This window comes from Schistocerca cancellata, chromosome 3, assembly GCF_023864275.1.
Source record: "Schistocerca cancellata isolate TAMUIC-IGC-003103 chromosome 3, iqSchCanc2.1, whole genome shotgun sequence".
NCBI classification, from domain to species: Eukaryota; Metazoa; Arthropoda; class Insecta; order Orthoptera; family Acrididae; genus Schistocerca; species Schistocerca cancellata.
Window position 1 is genome coordinate 254,520,564 of NC_064628.1, and position 25,564 is coordinate 254,546,127.

At 42.1% G+C, this 25,564-nt stretch overlaps 1 pseudogene; it reads right to left on the reverse strand.

The window, feature by feature from the left end:
* Window positions 1-22,325: 22,325 nt before the first annotated feature.
* On the reverse strand, window positions 22,326-22,444 carry LOC126177894 (5S ribosomal RNA; annotated as a pseudogene).
* Between the last annotated feature and the right edge of the window lie 3,120 nt (window positions 22,445-25,564).

Genomic DNA, 25,564 nt, shown 5'->3' on the forward strand with positions numbered 1-25,564 from the left:
CACATTTCAGTGTGTATAATCTAACATACTTAGACCTACATTCTATCAAGAAAAATATGTATTGTACTCCAACTCTTCCTTTTGTCTGTCGACTATAGAAGACGACAGCACATAAATCACGAAATTTCTCCAGAATTATAGGATACATATTATATTTAACTATGGCTGAGGTTTCTTTACCTTCTGAGGCAGTTGGCATGAACAAATTACATTTCTGGTAGTACTACTCATATTTTTCATATAGTAATATTTATTCATATGCTTAAGGCTTTTTTAATGCCAAATTGCCCTAATCCCTGATGTATATACTCTACTAGTTGGACGGACACATGTCTGGGTACACGAGTTATCCAATGATTGTTACCAATAGAATTATTCTATTATAAAACACCATTATATACTAACCAGTTTCGTCTCCACCCATGGTTAGGATTTCCTGCTAGCATGATTAAAATAATTTCGTTTAGATGATATCCCAATTTGTTACAGTCAATATTTTCTTAGCTAATATCTTTACACAACTATTATGTTGGCCTTTTTTATAAAATTAATTCTAAACTTAGCAGCAGGTTCACACGTTCCTTGGTTTTCTTTATTACTGATTGATAATGTAGATAATACATCTGGTATAATATTTTTAGAAGCGTCTATGTATCTAATTTCGAAATCAGATTCTTGCAAAAACAATACTCATGAGTCTTTGATGAAGTAATTTACTATTCATCAAGAAAGAGAGTGTTTGATGATCCTAATACGTTATAGTTTTATTCCCTGGCAAAAGATACCTAAACCTTGTAAAGCTACATACAGTGACCAACGCTTCGTTTCCTGTTACAGAATAATTTTTTTATGTTTGTTAAGTGTTCTACTGGCAAATGCTATACTATAGTAGTTGCTTCTGTCTATGGAAAGTTCTCCGTGCTGTACCACAGTCTGAAGCAACCGTAGATATCATAAAATTTTCATTAAAGTTAGGATGATGCAGAAAAGGAGCTTGCACTAGATTTTACTTATTTTTATCAAACACTATCTTTTCCTCCTCACCCCATCGCTAATGAGCCTGTTTTAAAAGTCACAAGATTGTAGTGTGAGTAAAATGGTCTCCAGTTATATACTTTTGAATGAAATTTACCATACCGAGAAGGGATTTTAATTGTTTTTTACTTTGAAGGTAAGGACGGCTCGGTATGGCCTCCACTCTCTTCGGATCTGGACGAATTCCTTTAGCATGTACAATGTATTCCAAGAACTTAACTTCACGTTCATGGAATGATAATTTGGCTAATTTTATGGTAATGACCATTTGTCTGAATTTCGTAAAGATTTCTTCCAATAATTCCTTACGTTCATACCAGGTTTTTGAGATGATAAGCGTGTAATCAACATAGAGAATAACCTTTTGCAATAATTCGTTTCCCAAAGCAAGATCTAACGCTCTCATAAGAACTGAAACTGACACTTTTAATCCGAATGGTAACACCTTGATTTGAAAGGATTTTCCTTAAAACGAAAAGCCAGCATAAGGACGAGACTCTGGATGAAGCGAGATCTGCCAGTATCCGGCAGTCAGATTCGTGATACTGACATTTGAGCCCCATTAAATCGAGCCAGTACTTCTTCTATGGGTAAAGGTCTATCTTGTTCCATTTCTATAATTTGATTCAGAGTCCTTGCGTCTAGAACTAAAAGGATATCACCGTTAGGTTCCTTTATGACTAATAGGAGATTATCATATTCACATATTCACTTTCTGACCTTTCAGTGACATTCTGCTCTAACATTTTTTGAATCTTTAATGCAGCAGCTTGTTGTACAATCATCGAAACTAGATATGCTTTTTAAAGAATGGTTTACCATTCTTAATCTTTTATTTACACACTACCCTGCAACTCTCACTGGTTTAGCTGAAAAAAATATTTGTATTTACACAACAAGTCTAACAGTTCTGCCTTTTTACTGATGACAATAGATCTTTCTCTATTAGTTTTTGACTAAATTTATCTTCTTTTTCTAATTTAATCAACACCATATTCCCTTCACAACCAGAGTCTCTCTGTTCTACTTGAGTGCTAGCACATACACGAACATTCTCCTCTTTATTCACCATCCCCTCATCTTGATTAACAAAAAGAATGCATATGTCTTGATCAAAAACCTGACATAACATAATTTGTTTCTTGATATCTAGAATAAAACTGTGATGTATTAACCAGTCTAATATTAGTAACATAGGAATGTTAATGCCAGTTACTACCAAGACTTTAAGGAAAAAGTTAACTTACGTAGTTTACAAACTAAAAACATTTCCTAATTACATTTTTTCCCTTTTCTCTCGTGATACCTACTATCTGAACTCCACTTACAGGTAACGACGGATCATTCCAGAATTCTTTATTCCTCTCACAGAAAACTTGATCCACAACACTCCTATCGCTATGAGAATCGATAACAATTTTCATAATTTTCGTCATACACCTTTACTAAAACTACTGTTTTGCATAATCTTGATCACATGAAAAACTGTTTCTTTTAACAACTCATCACGTAATAACCTCTCTTCTTCTGCGTTAATTACACCTAAAAATGGGGCCTATAATTATCTATTGCTGGTCTCTCAGTATGGCCTCTACCAGAAGACCTCAGACGTTTTCTGACTGTTCAATGATGGCTGTATATATGGGACATTCATTACTTCCTGAAAAGGGATTGTTTTGTACTCTAAGAAATTTCCCATTACTTCTCTTTGTGTGTTCATTATTAGTAGCATTATTTGCTGGTCTTTTGAATGGACTGTATTAGCTGTGTCTGATTTCTCCGTCTTTTCGGATATCGTCTTTTCCTTTTCTAATTTGGTCTCTATTAAACTTAGTTATGTTCTTCTCTCTAGGCTTATTTAGAATATCTTAGAGTTCAAAATAATTAAGGATAGTACTAATTGTATTCCATTTTCTCCTGATCATTGTTCCCTTGACGTAAGTGGACGTAAGACTAATTAACACCTTAATCAAATGGCTTTCACGAATAGGTCATCTAGAATGCGTTTAAAATATTTTCTAAAACCTCCCCAACTTCTATTGTATGGATTAAGATCGAGCAGTTCCAAGTTTAATTTTTGTAACTCACTCTCTCCTTACAACGTCTGCTAAAGTCCTCCCATATATGAAATTGTTCTGCGTGCAGTACTACTCATTCAAAAAGGTACCCGTGATCTCGGGGGAGCGTGTTTGACTAGTAATCAAAACCTCCTCGTCCCGGGCTCGAACCACACCACCGATTAATTTTGGAATAAAAACGATCAGCGATGGCGATCGAAGACTTCCGGCATAAGAAGTCACCCTCATTCTGCCAATGGCTTTGTCAATGAGGGCGGAGGAGCGGACAGAGGTTCAGGGCAGACTCTTGCCCTTGCTGTGGGAACCTGCCTCACAAAGACGGAACAATCAGTAATGATCAACGGTATGAGTATGGAGAAGGTTATGGAAACCACTGCATTAAGTGTCATGGTGTTCTCTCCATTGCCAAAATATTCAGGACTAATCCTCCATTTGGATCTCCGAGATGGGACTGGCAAGGGGGAGGTGACCATAAGAAAAACGCCGAATAACCAGTAATCCTCGCACTTCTCAGTTCTTGCAGTTTTCGGAATTGTGTGGATGACATTGTTCCAGAAGTTGGATGCTATGTCGCCAGACTCGTACACTCTACACACCAACGTGAATAGTCGTCTTGTTTCCACTTCCCCGAATGATATTAGAAATTCGGATGGAATGTTATCAATTCCTTCTGCCTTATTTGATCTGAAGTCTTCCAGATCTCTTTTAAATGCTGATTCTAATGCTAGATCTCCTACCTCTTCCCTGTCGATTTTGTTTCATCTCGTATCACGGCATCAGTCAAATCGTCCCTATCGTAGATTCCTTCAATGTATTCCTTCCATCTATCCACTCTGTCCTCTGCATCTAACAGTGGAATTACAATTGCACTCTTAATGTTCCCACCCTTGATTTTAATTTCACCTGTAGTTATTTTGATTTTTCTATATGCTGTGGCCGTTTTTCCTACAATGATTTCTTTATCGATTTCTTCATTTTTTTCGTGCATTCATTTTGCCTTGGTCTCCCTGCACTTCCTACTTATTTCATTCGTAAATGACTTGTATTTCATTATTCCTGAATTTCCATGAACATTTTTGTACTTCCTTCTTTCGTAAATTAGGTGATGTATTTCCTTTGTTATCCATGGTTTCTTCGTAGTTGCCTCACTTGTACCTACGGTTTGCTTACAACTCCTGTGATTGCCTTTGTTAGAGATATCCATTCGTCTTCAACTGAACTGCCTTCTGAGCTATTCACTATTGCAGCATCTATAGCCTCAGAGAACTTCAAACGTATCACTTCACTCCTTGGTACTACCATATCCCGCTTCTATGCGGATAGATTCTTGCTTACTAGTCTCTTAAACTTCAACAATTGTCTTCGTCGTTACTAAATTATGATCTGCTTGTGGGTACGCCTTACAATCCAATATTTGATATCGGAATCTCTGCTGGACCATGATGTTACCTGCGACAGGCGAAAATGTGTGCCAGACCTGGATTCGATTCCCGGACCTCCTGCTTACTAGGTAGTTGCATTAACCACTGCGCCACCCGTAATTGCGCTGACTATCATGGCACGCCTACTCGACGATCCACACTCCCACTCAGTGCCACCCATCCGTAGTCACCGATTATGACCTCCATGTTTGCTGCTTTGAGATTCCCGAAGGAGGTGGAATGTAATTGTGCATCCGCACTTAAAGTGGTGGATTCATTGCCTGTTGAGGCGAATCAACTATATGAATTCGTGGTGTCTATTCTTTCGGACATTCATATAACTGAAAACATTTAATACACTACTGGCCATTAAAATTGCTACACCACGAATATGACGTGCTACAGACGCGAAATTTAACCGACAGGAAGACGATGCTGTGATATGCAAATGATTAACTTTTTAGAGCATTCACACAAGGTTGGCGCCGGTGTCGACACCTACAACGTGCTGACATGAGGAAAGTTTCCAACCGATTTGTCATACACAAACTGCAGTTGACCGGCGTTGCCCGGTGAAACGTTGTTGTGATGCCTCGTGTAAGGAGGAGAAATGCGTATCATCACGTTTCCGACTTTGATAAAGGTCGGATTGTAGCCTATCGCGATTGCGGTTTATCGTATTGCGACATTGCTCCTCGCGTTGGTCTAGATCCAATGACAGTTAGCAGAATATGGAATCGGTGGGTTCAGGAGGGTAATACGGAACGCCGTGCTGGATCCCAACGGCCTCGTATCACTAGCAGTCGAGATGACAAGCATCTTATCCGCATGGCTGTAACGGTTCGTGCAGCCACGTCTAGATCCCTGCGTCAACAGATGGGGACATTTGCAAGACAACAACAATCTGCACGAACAGTTCGACGACGTTTGTAGCAGCAAGGACTATCATCTCGGAGACCATGGCTGTGGTTACCCTTGACGCTGCATCACAGACAGGAGCGCCCTACATTTCAGCAGGATAATGCACGACCGCGTGTTACAGGTCCTGTACTGGCCTTTCTGGATACAGAAAATGTTCGACTGCTGCCCTGGCCAGCACATTCTCCAGATCTCTCGCCAACTGAAAACGTCTGGTCAATGTTGGCCGAGCGACTGGTTCGTCACAATACGCCAGTCACTACTCTTGATGAACTGTGGTTTCGTGTTGAAGCTTCATGGGCAGCTGTACCTGTACACGCCATCCAAGCTCTGTTTAACTCAATGCACAGGCGTATCAAGGCCGTTATTAAGGCCAGAAATGGTTGTTCTGTGTACTAATTTCTCAGGATCTATGCACCTAAATTGCGTGAAAACGTAATTACATGTCAGTTCTAGTATAATATATTTGTCCAATGAATACCCGTTTATCATCTGCATTTCTTCTTGGTGTAGCAATTTTAATGGCCTTTTCCAGGTATACCTCCTCCTCTTGTGATTCTTGAACAGAGTATTCGCCGTTACTAACTGACATTTATTGCATTATTGAATTAGTCTTTCTCCTCTGTCACTCCTACTACCAAGCCCATATTACCCCGTAACCCAGTCTCCTAGTCCTCCCCCTACAACTGCATTCGAGTTACCTATAACTATTAGGTTTTCATTTCCCTTTAAATACTGAATTAAATGTTCAATATCTTCATATAGTTGCTCTGTCTCTCCATTCTCTGTTTATTACTTCGGCATCTATATCTGAACTATTCTTTTTCTGTGTTGGTCTGTCGATTCTGATAAAATCAACTCTCTCTGAGCTGTTCACAATAGAATCCGTTATACCACTTACTGCTGCTCTTCGTATTACCCTATACTCGTCTGACCAGAAATCCTTCTATTCTTTCCGTTTCACTTTACTGACCCCCACTATGTATAGACTGAGCCTCAGCATTTCCTTTTTCAGATTTTTTAGCTTCCCTACCATGCTCAAGTTTCTGACAATCCGCTCCCCAACTCCTAGAAATTACCCTTTCGTTGGTTATTCAATCTTTTTTTCATTGTCACCTCTCCTTTGGTAGTCTCCCCCCGGAGACACGAATGGGGCCCTAGTCCGGAATCTTTTGCAGATGGAGGGATCATCATGACACTGTTTTCTATTACAGACCACATGTTCTGTGGATATACATTATATGACTATAATGCAGAGGTTTTCACTGCCTTCTGCATCCTCAGGCCGTTGATCATCGTTGATCTTCCGCCTTTTAGGGGCAGGTTCCTACAGCAATGGCATGAGAATGCCCTGAACCTCTGTCTACCACTCCGTCCTATTTGACAACGGTGACGTCTTATCCAGAAGCCGTCGGCCACCATTGCTAATGATTTTTACTCAAAATGTAAGCAGTGGCGGTGTTCGAACCGGGGACCGAGGACGTGTTAATTAACAGTCAAAGAAACTACCCACTTTTTTTAAATGTCACGAACACGACTTTAACATCGGTGAGTCTGAATATCAGTTCCCCACGGCATTGCCTCGTGTCAAAGGTTTCTCTCTCTCTCTCTCTCTCTTCATTTTGTTCATAATTGTTCTCGGAATTTGGTATGAGTGGACGTCACGTGACACCCCTCCAAGGTCATCGTTGAGTATTTCACTGTGTGTTTTTTTTTTTTTTTTTTATTACGGAGGGCAGCCAGCACTCTTACTGAACACGCTGAGCTACCGTGGGGCAACAGACCACGGGTGCTTATGGTAGGCGTAAGGACCACTAAATCTTATTTAGTGCAACTAACTGATGCTGATTCCTGTTGGTCTGATGTGTATTACTTTCTCTCTATGGCGTGCCACATTATTGGATTACTTCAGCTGCGTGTCTGCTAGATTTCTGGATTCTGTCTCTACTAGTTGTTTTACAGAAACTAGCTCTTGTCGATCCGTTTCAACCACCTCTCTTACACTAGACAAACTTCCTTCCTGTTTTTTATCTAAATTAAAATTCTACCATTTCACTTTTGATCACACCAATAGTTTCATTTACGTTGTTACGTAAGTTTTCTTTACTATTTTCTAAGCCTTTGACTCAGTATCAAGTTAAATTTGATAAATCTTCCGCTACTGTTTTAATGTCATCACGAAGTTGTTCCTTTTCATCCCGAGATTCACTGACGTGACTCTGGACGTGGTGCATAACTTCAGTTATTTGCTCAGTAAGTTCTAATGGCTCAAATGGCTCTGAGTACTATGGGACTTAGCTACTGAGGTCATCAGTTCCCTAGAACTTAGAACTACTTAAGCCTAACTAACCTAAGGACAGCACACACATCTATGCCCGAGGCAGGATTCGAACCTGCGACCGTAGCGGTCTCAGTAAGTTCTAATTTTAGAACTAAATCACTACCAACTAATTGTTCTGGTAATTCAAGTAGTTCAGTTGTTACTTGTTCTGTAATCTGCACAGTAAGTTGTTCCATCATAGTTTGGCTGTGACTAGCCATTTGTTTATTGATCTGCTGATACATCTGAGCAGTAAGAAGTTGATTATTGTTAACTAGGCGTTCATCAAAATTCAGAATTGACTCTTTAAGATTAGTCATTTTCTCGTTTATCTGCTGAGACATGTGAGCAGCAAGAACCTGAATATTATTAAACATTTGTTCATTTATCTCCTTCTTCCATTCCCTGTTGTCCTTCTACAGTTCTCTTAATAATGCCTGAATGGTTTCAGAATCCAATTTGAATTATTATATCGTAAAGTGTTTTCTAAAATCACTAAAAATTTCGTCTACATAAATTTCTAATACTATCCGCAAAAATCCTTTTAAATTGCATCCAATATATCACAGAAAAAAATCTGTTATTGTGAATACTACTCGTCGTTTTGGAAACCACTCACAGTTAAGTGTAATTATCGCTGCTTAGACGGATGTGGTGAAGCCGTCGACTATGTCTCCAATTCATTGTGGCCGCCGATCGTCCGACGGACTGGTTACGGCTGGCCTGCGTTGACGGCCGAATGGTGCAGCTGTCGTCTCGCACGCGTCTGCTGCCCGCGGCTGCCGCCGAAAGCTCGTGGCAGAGGCTCGGGGCCGCCCGCAGCTACCGCAGATGTACTCGAAGCCGACTGCGTGGCCGCGCAAACAGCTCACTCAGGCTGCTACACTGCACCTCGACAAACTTTAAAAGTTTCTGCGGAAGCGGGTAGTATCTCTCCCTCTACAGACTTCTCGCAGACTCAATCCTGCCACAACGGCACGTAACTGGATGATCTCCTCACTTCTCTTCTGGCGACGACTTGGAATCATCGGTCGCTACGTTGAGGTACCCCGTCCCGTTATATGATGTGCTAAGACGTGACCGCATTTATCGGAATGGAACGAAACCTCATACGAAGTCTTATTCCGTCTTTATATTGCTTTATATTGGTATTATTGTTCTGGATCACGTTGAATGTATTACGCAGGATCGTCTGTAGATATTAAAGAAATTACTGGGTGCCACATCGGATCAAGTTGCTTTTATCACCTTTTCATGTTTATATTTACCACGCTGACGCCTTACATTTAGTAAACAGGATACTGCCAACATTGTTCTCAGGTACACTGTTCTTAGTAGGCAAGTTCCGAGGTACTCTTACTGACGATAATGTTGTAGCCTACATCTACATAGACACTGATTCACTAGTAATGTTTATCTGAAGATGGTTGTGTAGTAACCGAAACTATTAACCAACAACATACAAAGTAAAGCGATATTCGGTCAAGATAATTAAAAAAAAATTCAAGACATTCCATCGTACCTGAAAGAGCTTTAGAGAGTAAAAACTGGGAGAGGGGGGGGGGGGGGGGGGAAGAGAGAGACTGGAATGTAGAGGAATTTGTAGAGGGCAAAATCAGATCAGACACATGACCCAAAAAGAGTTTCAACCGCTCAATTCTGATTAAGAGTTTTCCTGACTTTTCTCTTCGTTTTCATATAAAAGCAAATATGAATATGATCTGAATGTCTACACCTACATCATACTCCGCAAGTCATTTAACTGTGTATGTCGGAGGGCACTTCTGGCACCAATAACTGATCCCCCCTACCTTCCTCCATTCGCAGATGGCGAGTGCGAAGTGTAATTGCCTGTAGGCCTCGGTATTAGCTCTAATGTTTCGAGTTTTCTCGTCCTCCCCATTTCGCGAGATGTGTGTGGGCGGAAGCAGTATGTTGTCCGACTCTTCCCGGTAAGAGTTCTCTCGTAATTTCAGTAGTAAACGTCTCCATAATGTACAACACCTCTCTTGTACCGTCTGCCACTGTTGAGCATCTCTGGAACGCTGTCGCGCCGACTAAATGGTCCCGTGACGGCTCGTACAGCTCTTAGTTGGATCTTCTCTCTCTCCCTCCCTCCCTCCCTCTCTCTCTCTCTCTCTCTCTTCTCTCTCTCTGCCCTTCTCTGTCTCTCTTGTATCATTCCTACCTGTATGGATCCGAGATAGACGAACAATACTCAAGAATCTGTCGAACAAACGCTTTGTATGCCCCTCCCTTCGTGGATGAGTTACATTTCATTAAGACTGTTTCTAAGAATCTCAGTCTGGCATGCACTATTCCTATTATTCGCTTTACGCCGTCATTCAATCTCACATCGCTCTGGATAGTTACTCCTGTATATTTTGCGGCGGTGATATTGGCCAAAACCGGTCACTTTGAGATAATAAAACAGAGATGGACACACTGAATGTAAATGTACTTTATTATACATATATGATACGACGATTGGACCGTTTACCCGAGAAGTTTTCCTTCATAATCAAAGGAGATGGCCCCAGCGGTGACTGACAAATACAGCGCCGTGTGTGGAGGCCACGAACCTCTTCAACAGGATGGGGGCGAAAGGACCAGCTGGCCGGAGGCAGAGCGGTCATCACCAGTCTGTACACGCTTCGGCGGCGCAGGAAGCGCCTCACGTGCCTCCCCTGTGTCTCCGCAGGCAGCAGAGGGCAACCCCTCCCTCAGCCCCTCCCTGCCACCTGTCCCTCCCTGGCACGCTCATGCACTCACACACACAAACACACACACACACACACACACACACACACTGTAGTGCTGGCTAGCGCCTCTCGTACGGGAGTCACTTACCGCTATCCCGTCCTGCAGTGCTTCTTAGCCACTGCAACGAACGCACCCAGCTACGTAATTCTACACTCGCCGAAACTGAGACTACCTCGCACGTCATCCAACGAGGTCACAAAAAAATTACATTCTACAGGTTGTTCCAAACTGATTGATCCTATTTAGAAAGTATGTTCCTTCTACGTAAGATAAAAAGCTGGGGCAAATTTCAACTTCTACATTGTGGTATAATTTCATAATCGATTATCGCAGTAGAGACAAAAATTTTATGTCACGTGAATCACATTTTTTATACACAAGATACGTTTTTGGTCCCTTTGAAACAAAACTGCCGGCCGCGGTGGCCGTGCGGTTCTAGGCGTTCCTGTCCGGAGCCGCGCTGCTGCTCCGGTCGCAGGTTCGAATCCTGCCTCGGGCATGGATGTGTGTGATGTCCTTAGGTTAGTTATGTTTAAGTAGTTCTAAGTTCTAGGGGACTGATGACCACAGCAGTTGAGTCCCATAGTGCTCAGAGCCATTTGAACCATTGAAACAAAACTAACCTTCCAGAGTTGTATTTTAGCTCTCCTGTGAGAAGTCCATATTTAGAATGTTGAAACTAATTTTTATACATACTATAGCATACAAGCTTCTTAAGTACCAACTCATTTGCCTAATTCCAAAATCGTATCACGTATCAAACGAAGCTGTTCCTTAATATTCAAATTCAAATTAATGACAGTCTTCCAAAAGTAGCATTTATTGAGCAGATGCTTGAGGGCCAAATATCATGGTTTGCATATACAACCGGAATCCAAAGGCGTCAGCTAAATTATTAATAGTAAATTGTAAATCAGATTATTGAATCCTGCAAGACGTCGGAAATATTACAAACACGCCAAATCTAAATTTTGGAATTAGCCCAAAAATTACTTTCAGATGAGTTACTTTATGCTCGAGACTAGCTGAATACAGCTATGTACTTATTCCAATACATCTCCTCTCTCCCTGATCAAATAGAATAAATCCTAGGTAAAACACGTGGCATATTTCGATTCATTGCTACAATAATACAGTTAGCTCCTAAAGGTGATTGCTTATTGAAAACACTCGAACAATCCGTCCTAGATATGGCTCACGTGTGTAGAAGGCATTTCAAATATACGGACCAATCAAATACACACATCAAAATAAGTTTTGCATATCCTCGGTTCAGAGTTCCGGAACCTGTACAGAAAACTGGAAGAGAGGTAAACTTAAACATCATTTCCGCTCTTTTTATTGCTCATGAAAACCACACATTGCATGTTGTACCGCCATACAGCGAGACCTTCAGAGGTGGTGGTCCAGATTGCTGTACACACTGGTACATCTAATACCCAGTAGCACGTCCTCTTGCATTGATACATGCCTCTATTCGTCGTGGCACACTATCGACAAGTTTATCAAGGCACTGTTGGTCCAGATTGTCCCCCTCCTCAACCGCGATTCGGCGTAGATCACTCAGAGTGGTTGATGGGTCACGTTGTCCATAAACAGCCCTTTTCAATCTATCCGAGGCATTTTGGATAAGGTTCATGTCTGCAGAACATGCTAGTCACTCTAGTCGAGAGATGTCGTTATCATGAAGGAAGTCATTCACAAGATGTGCACGATGGGGGGGGGGGGGGGGGGCGAATTGTCGTCAATGAAGACGAATACATCGCCAGTATGCTGCCGATATGGTTGCACTGTCGGTCGGAGGATAGCATTCACGTATCGTACAGCCGTTACGGTACCTTCCGTGACCACCACCAGCGTACGTCGGCCCTACATAATGCCACCCCAAAACGGCAGGGAACCTCCACCTTGCTGCACTCGCTGGACAATGTCTCTACGGCGTTCAGCCTGACCCGGTTGCCTCTAAACACGTCTCCGACGGTTGTCTGGTTGAAGACATGTGCCACACTCATCGGTGAAGAGAACGTGATGCCAATCCTGAGCGGTGAATTCGGCATGTTGTTGGGCCCATCTGTACCACGCTACATGGTGTCGTGGTTGCAAAGATGGACATCGCCATTGACGTTGGGAGTGAAGTTGCGCATCATATAGCCTATTACGCACAGTTTGAGTCATAAAACGACGTCCTCTGACTGCACGAAGAGCATTATTCAACATGGTGGCGTTGCTGTCAGGGTTCCTCCGAGCCACAATCCGTAGGTAGCGGTCATCTACTGCAGTACTAGCTCTTGGGCGGCCTGAGCGAGGCATGTCATCGACAGTTCCTGTCTCTCTGTATCTCCTCAATGTCCGAACAACATCGCTTTGGTTCACTCCGAGACACCTGGACACTTCCTTCGTTGAGAGCCCTCCTTGCACAAAGTAAAAGTTAGGACGCGATCGAACCGCGGTATTGACCACGCATGATTGAACTACAGACAACACGAGCCGTGTACCTCCTTCCTGGTGGAATGACTGGAACTGATCGGCTGTCGGACCCCGTCCGTCTAATATGCGCTGCGCATTCATGGTTGTTTACATCTTTGGGTGGGTTTAGTGACATATCTGAACAGTTGAAGGGACTGTGTCTGTGATACAATATCCACATCCAACGTCTGTCTTCAGGAGTTCTGGGAACCTGGATGATGCGATGCAAAACTTTTTTTGATGTGTGTAAAAACGATGCAGATGGAGAAAAGTAACTACACTATTTATTATTCCAAAAGTATGTTTACTTTCGCGGTGTCAGCGTTTGTCACACTACGCGGTCACATCCCGTGTGCAGAGAATGATCATAGACTGGACTTGTGTAGTGCTTCTTTTATTTATACTTCCTTTTTCTGTTAATAAGCCACTTTATTGACACACATTGTCCAGTTTTTTCTGGGCTATTGCGCCACTTCTCTGCAGACTCCCCCTGTGTCCTTTAAACTAGACATTCATCAGGTCTTTATGCCTCTTTTTAATGTATCCTCGAGTTACCAGAGAATTATCCTGATGCGATTTGTCTAAGCTTCACCTACCCCATTTTGGACGTGGAGCCCTACGACCAGCTGATTTTTATTTACTGACGTGCCGGTATTTAGCGGTTTATTAGTTTGGTATGACAACGAATGTTAGGTTCCTTGTATCGGGCTACTTAACTATTACATGTGAGTACAGTTTTCTCTGTTTTATATATGTTGAAAAGTTCTTTAAAATCTTTTCATATTAGTGGTTACTTTTAAATGATTGATTGTTATGCAGATGTCACTTGAGGATGCAATTTTCAGTGCCAGAAACCGGCTGCGATCTGATAATGAAAAGATTAAATACAGTTGAAAAGGCCTCTTAATCCCCAAGGTCATCAGAATAGCCTTAGAGTAAATTACAACACCAGCTGTCCGTAGCGAAAACCGCTGAAGCAACAGCCAAGGGCACGATGAGAAGCAGAGCAATATACCGAAAGCAGGACGGAAACGGCGTGCAGAATCGCTTTGTCCCTCGTTCAACAGGGCTCACAAACACAATAATCAAGCCGCGCAGGTCCGACTAGTGCGTACTGCCTCCAAAGTAAACACTAGCAGACTTGCCGTCACTCGACTGGTCAAAATGTCGTGTGACTAGGGCCTCCCGTCGGGTAGACCGTTCGCCTGGTGCAAGTCTTTCGATTTGACTCCACTTCGGCGACTTGCGCGTCGATGGGGATGAACTGAAGATGATTAGGACAACACAACACCCAGTTCCTGAACGGAGAAAATCTACGATCCAACCGAGAATCGAAACCGGGTCCTTAGGACTGAGATTCTGTCACGCTGACAACTTTTTTTAATTTCAATTTTTTTTTATTTTGTTCGGTTATGTTCGTTGCGTTTGGTCTGGGCGGACGTCATAGGACATCCGTTCAGTTGAAATCTCCGATCCAGCCGGGAATCGAATCCGGTTCCTTAGGATTGACATTCTGTTGCGCTGACCACTCAGTTACTGAGGTCGGACACTCGACTAGTCAAACACTGCAATACCTTAAGTAATCGATCACGTGGTGCAGAACATCTTTGCAACCGGCTTGCGACTGAAAACTCGCGGAAGAATAAGTAATTTTAAAATTAACATTTTAATGAACAGTTTTCACACTTAACCTGCAACTCTCGCACTTTGCCAAGCAGAATGAAGGCAAAAACCTTTTGCAATTAGATGGATGGACCTATGCATTCGGATCATCCATCCAACCATTCTATACGACTTCATCTCATAGTACAGGCATGGAAAGTGAGCGTGACAGCGGCAGCGTTAAATTTATTGACGAGCAGAAAGTGAAACAGCGACAGTGCTGATAGGAAAGATGACGAAAAGTGGATGTGAAAAATTAAAAATGAGTGAATTGATGGTACAAATTACGACAAGAGAGACACGATTCTGTGTGGAGTGAGGTTCAATTATCTGCCGCGAACAAGAAGAAGCAAATAGTTCAAAAATGGCTCTGAGCACTATGGGACTCAACTGCTGTGGTCATCAGTCCCCTAGAACTTAGAACTACTTAAACCTAACTAACCTAAGGACATCACACACACCCATGCCCGAGGCAGGATTCGAACCTGCGACCGTAGCAGCAGCGCGGCTCCGGACTGGAGCGCCTAGAACCGCACGGCCACCGCGGCCGGCCAAAATTGCCAAGCAAATAGTACATAATAAATAAATTTACGATGTGGGTAAACGTATTATTAGATCTGTGTCTTCCAGAAGATACGAGACACAGCCTACACGGAAAAGCGCCGAACTGCCTAAGACTCAGGCGCCACTTAGAGTTAAGCTCCCAAATATTATAAGCGGAGACACGGCTCCACTCGACAGTCAATTTGACAGTACTGCAGGACAGAACCTCTTCTAGTTCCTGAGTTCTCATCTACAGCCTCCGTGAAGAAGGACCAGATTGGACATTACACAATGTCCAGTCTGAATCATTGAGTCTAGGGCTATAGCTATATTTAAAGACAATGTTCAAAGTGAACATTAATGTACAAGGGGCAATGAAAAATTTTCTGTTCGAAAGTCATACACTTCAGAATCGGCATGTCAATCAGGAAAAACCGCCTTCAGCATTGAAGTAACCACCCCACCGACGCATTAGGTTGAAGATACCCATTTGGCAAAACATTGTGTTCTGCTACGTGAAGAAGTCCGTAACTGCCTGTTGCACATCCTCGTCCGATAGGAATGGTCGACTCTTCAACGTATTTTTTGAAGGGACCGAGGGCGTGATTATCGTATGGGGAGAGATCAGGTTTATATGGAAGGTGCTACAGTGTCTCCCAATCGAACTGACTGGCATGCCAAGTTGACCGGTAAGCCAGTTCATAACAACAACTACTCGGATTGTGAGTTCTCTTCCTGTCACATTTATATGCAGAACACCAAGTACATTCGGTGAGTACATCAAAATTGGGCAACAATTTCTGCGAAATTATGAACGATGAAATACCTTCCATAAACCGAGGCTAGAAAGAAAACTGAGAAAAACTGTTCTATGTATAGGATTTGGTTTAAAAAAGTATCAGAATGAACGACTCATCGTGTATAAAAGAGACTGCGTATTTAAAAAAAATCTATTTTAGATTTTCATGGAAAAATAAAGCATCACAATTGATGAGGGATGTGGTTGATTCATTCTAAATATGGACCACTTTACATTGTGTATCTGAGTCACAGTAATAGTGTGTGAGAAGTATTGTGAAACAAAATTCGTGATCGGCACTTAACTGCTGTACTACACTGGGTAGTGCACAATGTTGCTACCTTCTCACACACCTCCCCCTCCCCCGTGCGGTGTTGCCACCCTGACGTGGTCTTCGCTTTGCCGAATAATAAAGACCTTGCCAGAGATGGGCAGTAGTGTTGTGTTTTCTCCCGGGAAACAGGGCGAGAGAGTAGTACTACCCAACCATGACATTACTGCACTTGGCCTCCCGTGGCTGCTGTGGGAAACAGATGGCGACAATGCAGTAAACAAGTACAGTGCTGAATAAGGAAACACATGATGTTGTGAATCATTTCAAGAGAGTTGTGCATATACCGTCAAGTGGTTTAGCAAGTCCTTGTGAAGTATCATTATAAAAAGTCACCATAAACCATCCGAAGGGCCCTCACTCCGAATTTCAATAATATTGTGGTCGACTAATAGCATTATGCCCTCCAGTATTCTTCCAAGTGCAGCGTGTTGTGTGTCACTTTATTAAATCTCCATTTCACACAATAACGGAGACAGGACATCTTACCTTAGCTGCCCACAATGCTTGCTGGCGTCTCCGTAGAACTATCTTCCATTGTGACGTCGCTATCTTTCTCAGCTGTATCTGTTGATTCGTCATCTGCGGTTTCATTCGTGGACAATAATTTCCACTCTTCTCTCTAATTCGTACCAACTGATACTATGTTTTCAGTTTCCTCGTCCATCAAAATATCTCTTCTTCAGTAGCCAACGCCATCTTTTTTACCCTGATACACCGCTTTACACCAGTTTTATAATGTCACAGTAAAGCATCAGCCTTAAGTTTTAGTTCCAAGGGTGAGATACTTCAAATATTCTGAGGGAGTATTTGATTCCTGGCGATATGTAGATCAGTTCTTTTGTATTTTGATCTGGATGATTGGGAGGCAGCTGGAGAGGAGCAAGTCCAGTTCCTTGCAAATTCTTGTCAATGGAATGAAGAGGGGAACGATGATACTCCTTAGCTAATGACAAATGTTCGGCTTTCCTTACGTAAAGTATGTGATTATTGGCCAGCCAGCAGCACTTTATATATAGCTAGAGGAAGCTGTCTTATTATCCATCTTGTTGTGATACGGAGTATATATTTCTAGAAGGTGTTCTTGGAATAAGCTACATCTCTACATAGCTCTCTAAAATTTTTGCTGTCCATTTCCGAAAGATGGAATGCCATTTTTGCAGTTAATGTCGTCTCATTTTCACATGATCATAGTTCATTCTGGAATGCGTTAAATCCAAATTCTACGGACAGAATTCTTTTCTGAGTTTTCCCTTATTGTCTTGAAGTCCAGTTTCTTGTGACAAAAAACGAAGTTTTCACAGTTTTGGTATTTCGTTCTGTTGTTTGTAAGAAGAGACAAACTATTAACACTTTTACCCATCTCGTCAATGGAATCTTTATTGTGTGCATTGTGGGTTAACGAGCATTTCGTTCTCATGTAAGTATATGGCAAAGAGTCAGCCTTCAGGAATTGTGAAACGAACCCTGTCATCCAAGACCATGTGCCACAAAAAGTACAGATTCGCCACGAGATGGGGAAATTCACAGGCGTTTATTGTGCTGAATGAAGCCTAAGCACAGTACTGTGCGAGTGAGACAGACGAGAACTTACGTCATAGGGAAACGCTGTAGAAGCTGTTTGAGGCCAGGGAGAAGTAGCATTGTTAAATATGGTGGACCTAAGATCGGCCATAAAGAGATACATTTATGAAAACTATTTAATTCTATAGTAATTCAGGGAATGAAGCCACAGTAATTTTGATCTACCATCCTTCTTAAATTTTAATGGTGATCCCAATAAAACTTGAATATTAATCGTATTTATAATAGTCTAGGATTTACCCTTAAAGTGAAGTTAACAAGTTTTGTAACAAAGACTTGTGTGCTAAAATCTGAACACTTTGGTCGATCTTAACGATCGTTATTTCATATAGAAGCGTATCATGAAAATGACAGATGTTGTAAATATCAACTCTGTAACTTTATTTGTTTAAAAGATATAGTAAACTTTACCTGCCAGGTTAGCCGAGGGCGCTAATGTGAAGCTTCCTGGACTCGGGTAGGCGCGCCAGCCCCAGATCAGATCTGTCTGGGAGATTACCGACGAAGGCCAGTGTGCCACCGAGTCTAGATGTCGCTTTTAGGCGGTTTTCCACATTCCACTAGGTGAATACTGGGCTGGTCCCCCACGTCCCACCTCAGTTACATGACTCATAGACATCTGACCATGTTCACACTGTTCCATGGATTACAATAGATGCAGACAGCTGGGGTACACCAATTCTGTCCTGGGGAGGGGGGGGGGAGTATGGGCTGGTGGCAGGAAGGGCATCCGGCCACCCCTTAAATTAACCTTGCTACATCCGACCCAAGCCATCCCGACCCTGCAAAACTGTGGGACCCAGGCACAAGCAAAAGAAGAAGAAGGTAAGTAAATTTAAATTATCAGTATTTTCAGTTAAGCATCAGACATTTCCTCCACACAAAAGACATTGAATGATGACAGCATGACACCTGATTGAATCATTAGGCAATACAATATTTTTTGTAGAGTTTAGTGCATAATAGTTACTTTTATTCTTTATTTATTTATCAGAAAGCACATTGGTGCAAGGCTACTGGCCGTGACATTCAAAGCTAAGAAGGAAATTATATTGGTTTTATGTAAAAGAATTCAACGTTTATTTTGTAATGGATATTATCGTTATTTTATTTAGAACGTGAAAGTGGTCAAGCTTTGATTATTTAAATATGTTAAAATGTAAAATAATGTAGAATAAGCTGTAGCGAATCAGATGGACTGCTTCAGGAAAGGGAACTGATCTTGGCAGTTGAGCGAGGATGTTCGACGCGCGGGAAACGCGGCCGGGGACGGGCAGTGGGAGAGTGCTGGTGGAGACGCAAAAGCCGACGGTCGGTCTTTAGGCAGCTAGAAAGTGCATCGACTTAGAAAATTTCCTGTTGTGTGGTATCGCGGGACGCAGTCTCTGAGCGGTGAGCAGCCGCGCGCCTAGTATGAACTCTAACTTTTCGCATAGTTAACGAGGTGGAGTATTGGACTTCTATTTCGCAATGAGATTGTGAATGATCGAACTGTGTTAAATGGATATGCGCTCGAGTGTGACAGTAACTCTAAATACGACCACTTTCGGTATTAGTTTGGTTTTTGAATAAACATTATTTTTACCAAATAGCAACTTTGTGGCCTACATCATCCATGGGTCGTTAATTTAGCTCCAGATATTATTATTACTGTTTTTATATGTTATATTAACTTTGTATATTTCATACAATTTTGCAAACTTGCCATCAGCCATAACATTTAATCAAAGGGTCCCAAGTACCTAATTTAAGGCGTGTAATGCGACATGTGCGCTTCAACCCCTAGACGAGTTTAAGCCAAGACATTTCGACGAAGAGGAACCGCACGTGAGCCTGAAAATCTTTGGGATGTTAGCTCGCAGCATATATGTAGTTACGAGGCTTTCATCTGTGGCCGGCCGCGTTGGTCTAGCGGTTCTAGGCGCTCAGTCCGGAACCGCGCGACCACTACGGTCGCAGGTTCGAATCCTGCCTCGGGCATGGATGTGTGTGATGTCCTTAGGTTAGTTAGGTTTAAGTAGTTCTAAGTTCTAGGGGACTGATGACCACAGATGTTGAGTCCCATAGTGCTCAGAGCCATTTGAACCATTTTTTTCCATCTGTGATAAATATTTAGTGTATATATGACGTTAAAAAAAGTGGGAAGAACATGGACGCGTATTTTTGGTGTGATTATCTCTATGAATGGCACCTTTGGGATATTCAGCTGTGTTGCATTAATGTATTGTTACTGAGTAATCCATTTAACATTTTATTGATCTTGTTTGATTCACATGATCGAATTCTAAATTATACAACTATCCAACTCAACGAAAATCAGGAGTGCTACTGTAAGGGAAAAACACCAAACGACTAGGATGGCAAAATGGTAATGATCTGACCTGATACCGAGTTTAACTTAAATCAACAAACAGTAAGGTCATGTTCGTTTCTTATGAAGTCGTTTTTATGACTCCATAAATGATTGGGAATCTAAATTAAGGGTGCGTTTCAGGGACTGAACTCAGATGTTCGACATACGCAATGTACGTAGTAAGAGATAAGAGCGTGTGGGGGGGGGGGGGAGGGGAAAGGGGCGTCCATGTGGCTAATCATACTGAAGTCGTTACTAATTGCTATTCGAAGTCAAACCCCTTGCGATAAACATCGTTTTGTAAATGTCTAATGGTCCGCATTACATCCTCATAACATGGAAATCATTAAGAGCGGAACGACCCATTTGCCGCTAACCGATCAGGTCTGCTTATCACGTCAATAGGGGAATATGGATGATCAAAAGGCCGCCAGCGCATCGCGAGATACACGGCGTGCAAAGCGTGATGTCTGTAAAGGGAAAGGGCCCTTCTCACTGCATTGAAGGCGCGAAGGGCATTCATCCCGACGATCTGCTGATGCATGTATCAATGCTGACGAGGGGCACGTTGAATATATCCTGTAAGAAAGAATTTCTTTTTGCAGCCTGGTACATTCTGTTCCTACCACGATAATGTTCACCACGTTTCAAAAAGAATCATCGATTTCACAAGACTACAATTTCTACATGAATGAAGATAGACACTGGGAGTGCATTTTGACCTACCAGTGAGAATACAAAGTTTTTATTTTCAAAAGAATCATCTCCATCTACATATATACTCCACCACCGATTTCCTTAACGGATGCACTTGATTTTCTCAGAACACTTATCACAAATACCGTTCGCAGAACATTTCAACATATTCTACACAATAATTTGTGCAAGTCTCGAGTGTGGCCATGTGATCATTATAAGTAGGTATTGTAAACTCTTTTCTTTTGACAGTGCTTGGCTACAATAGCATAGTAATTATGCATTTTGGTACATTATATATTTACATGTTCACAAAATCGTTATATTAATTTGTAAATTAAAATATAGTCAAGTTTTTAACCTGATCTTCACCTTTGAAGAGAGATGTGGAATTTGCATTAAACTTAAATTAATTTAATCAAATATGTGAAAACAGTAAACCTATTTGATTGTGAAACGCTACCAGGAAAACAATTTCTAAGAAACAATTTTGGACCTGTAAAAGACTTCGAATTTCGAGAGTAGAGAATATTGGAAAACGATAGCCTGAAGTAATTGTAGCACTTGTAAGATGAGATTATCAGAATTAATTAAGTGAATTAACTGCCCACTCTGATACCACTTCTTATTAGGAGATGGGAGTAATAGCGGCAGATCTTCTAGCGGAATTCTACTTTATTACAGGTGTTTCTGTTTAAGAATGATTAATAGGGGAGACATGGGTAGACTACAAAGAATTAAAAGACAAGGAAGGAAGATTAATGTTTAACCCCCCGACGACACCGAGATCATTAGAGACGGAGCACAAGCCCGGATTATTTCAAGGATGGGGAAAGAAATCGGCCTTGGTCTTTCAAAGGAATCATTCCGACATTTGGCTAGAGCAAATTAGGAAAAGCACAGAAAACCTAAATCAGGGTGGTCGGACGCGGAGTGGAACTATCGTCCTTCCGAAAGCGATCCCAGTGTGCCAGCCACTGCACCACCTCGCTGGTAAGTAACAACAAACTAGCAAATTAATAAAATAAACATATATTGGCCATTAAGAAACAAGATGAAATGCGAGGTAGCCCCGTTCCAGTAAGAAATGATGTCAACGTCGGTAAGCCTGTCTTCCATAGAAAATACAAATACGAGTAACGCAAACAAATGCCGTCGGAACAGAGCCTGGAGGCCCAACGGTACCGACCGGCCGCCGTGTCATCGTCAGACCTTAGGCATCACCAGATGTGGATACGGAGGGGCACGTGGTCAGCACACCGCTCTCCCGGCCGTTGTCAGTTTTCGTGACCGGAACCGCTACTTCTCACTCAAGTAGCTCCTCAATTTGCTTTACAAGGGCTGAGGCACCCCGCTTGCCAACACCACTCGGCAGACCCAGACGGTGACCCAGCCAAGTTGTAGCCAAGCTCGACAGCGCTTAACTTCGGTGATCTGACGGGAACCGGTGTTCCCACTGCGGCAAGGCCGTTGGAACTACTAACAGGAAAAACAGCTGAACAAGCAGTCCCTAGAGAGTCCTGTCTAGTGAAACATGATACATTACCAAAAGTAACGTCCAGGACATATCGTGGTTGTCTGTAAGGAATGCTAAGGTGACCATACCTTCCAGACCAAAATTCGGGACACATTACAAATTTTGACACTGCAAAAAAAAATCTTAGTTAAACGTAATAATTACAAAGTATCATTTCCATTGGTTACAAAAAGTACATTAATTTATACTTCATTTGTAGATGAGAGCATTTACCTAGGGGAGAGTGTACCTAGAAACATATGATATTTCCTGGTTGGTGTTTAAATCTAGCGACTGATCTTAGAATCACATGAGGGCACACACACTAGAGACTGCTATAAGAACTTACCGGCATATTATACCGTTTTTGTTGTTGTGAGGGATCAGGTTGTATTTTATGCAGCGTTTCTAAATGTAACGATTTCTAGACATTTAAGTGCTCTATGATATGTTACATCTATTTGGAGGATAATGTTAATTCTTCAGCTACAGAGGTTTATGGTAAGGAAAATTCAGTAATTTTTAAAACTGGTTACATAACGTGTTGGCGGTTAAGTTCACTATTCTGTGCGTTGAAGCGTAAGAAGGTCTTTGCGGTGTCACCGCCAGACACCACACTTGCTAGGTGGTAGCCTTTAAATAGGCCGCGGTCCGTTAGTATACGTCGGACCCGCGTGTCGCCACTATCAGTGACTGCAGACCGAGCGCCGCCACATGGCAGGTCTAGAGACACTTCCTAACACTCGCCCCAGCTGTACAGCCGACTTTTCTAGCGATGGCTCACTGCCTACTTACGTTCTCATTTGCCGAGACGATAGTTTAGCATAGCCTTCAGCTACGTCATTTGCTACGACCTAGCAAGGCGCCATTATCAGTTACTATTGATATTGTGAATCATGTACCGTCACGACCGACGTTCATCATTAATGGATTAAAGTTAAGTATTCCACCCGCTACGTCCGTTTTTTCTAAATTCTAATTTCCTTGTCCTGTTCCAGACCTCACGCCAGCCTGCGTGAGCTAAAACGCGTGCATTTCGGCCTCCTCTAGTAACACAGTGTTGGCTCTCCTGCCAACCACAACAGTCTTCTACATCTAACACGTGATATTTGCAAATAAACTGTGTTACTTAACGAGTTAACAACTTCCCTTTACTGAAAATGGAAATTTTTGTTTGTTTTCAGTAGCTTATTAATTTTTAACTGGTCTTTGATAGTGCTTTGATTTCACTTACTGATTATTTGTGTAGGAGAGCGATAATTTGACATATAGATTATTAAATGCCGTACAGACAAAGATTGTTGTACCGTCGAACATTTTTTTACATTTGGAAAAATATTATTTACCCTGAATAATTTTTGTAACTTCAAAAAAAGACTGCAGTAGACATAAAATGAAAGATATCAATTCAAAATGGAATAAGAAAGTATGTTAAACTTCTATTACAGGGCTGGCTAGAGGCGAAAAACAGAATAATGTTCCAATATACAACACACAGGACAGGAAGTGTGGTTGTTGATGAAGAAAAACAAATAAACTTAACTGATAAAATGCAACATAATACTACGTAGCACACAATACAGTGTAATACAATTTCACGCTTGTAGATGACATATGAAGGTAGAATCGAGCTACGTGCCTTGGACGGAACAGTGTAAGTGGGTACTCTTTGTGTAGAATCTCTTTGTCAAACAGATCCGACAGTTTAACTAAAATTGAAAAAATTCGGGACAGTGCTACAAAAATCGTGACTGCCCGAAAGAAACGGGACACAAAGGGCGACAATTGCGACATTTCTTACCCCGTCATAGTCGGTGAACGCGGTGTGCGTGCAGCTGGCAGCTCAAGCTGCGTCCTCGCGTAATTACGGCGGGTGAAGTAGGCGCTTGCATACTTTCGCGGAGCGACCGAAATTACGCTGATGCGATTTTACACAAGACTGGTTCCAAAGCAATGGAAGCCAGTGCACGTTAAGTAAGATGGAAGCAACTTCCGCACCAACTATTCAGCGATACCAACATGAACCTGTGTAGGAAAGAGTACAGTTTAAGATCTGCAGCCGAATTGGCTCCTGAGAACGTCTCTCCGTGGTTTTATGCTCTCCGTAAAAACGAGGCGAAGGCTCTGCTCTCAGAAAAAGTAGTTCCTGTAAAAACTTTACCGGTAGGGTAACTGCGCTGGCCGTTCCTACGGCTTTTTAGCCGGAGGGTCTGGAAGACTGACACTTAGGTTGGCCCCCCTGCGCTGGCGCCGGAAAAGCGGCCCCCCGCGAGAGAAATGTGTCGTTACGCACTGGCGTGTGTGGGTCCATCATCTGAACGCAACTGTCCCGTCTTTTACCGATGCACGCCATCTTGTGGCTATCTTATATTAAATGATCGACTAACATTTAATTTTTAATCCGCCCCCCCCCCCCCCGATCCAATGGTCCTGTATCTAGGCAGCTCATCGATGGGTCAAGAAGGCCAAAACTGATAATATAAATTAAAGTTTTCCGACTTGTCCGTTAAATACGCAGTCAGTTCGTGATTGCCATCATTGATTTGTAAAATGGTTCAAATGGCTCTGAGCACTATGGGACTTTACATCTTAGGTCATCAGTAGCGGTCGCGCGGTTCCAGACCGTAGCGCCTATAACCGCTCGGCCACTAATTGATTTGAAATTTAGTCTTCTATATGGGCCTGTGATTGTAAACACTGATTATTTAGTGATGAAATATTCTTCCTTTGTAAGAAACTGGACTGTACACTTGCTGAGACCCCTATACGTGTGTGTTACACTCCGGAGAAATGTCTCATGCTTAAAAACAACTTTGTGAACAAAATTAAACAGAATAATTATCGTTGTGTAATATATATTTTGACGATACCATTAAAAATGACTAACGGGAAACGAATAGGTAAAATAGGTAATTTACAGCTACTGACCGAGCAGCTTCGATAAAAATATGGGCAGTTGTATAGTTAGCTAGACCGAAGTGGCAAATGAAGACGATGCGATAAAAATCGATTGGCGGTAGTGAGAGTCTTGAAAAATAGTTCAAATGGCTCTGAGCACTATCGGACTTAACATCTGAGG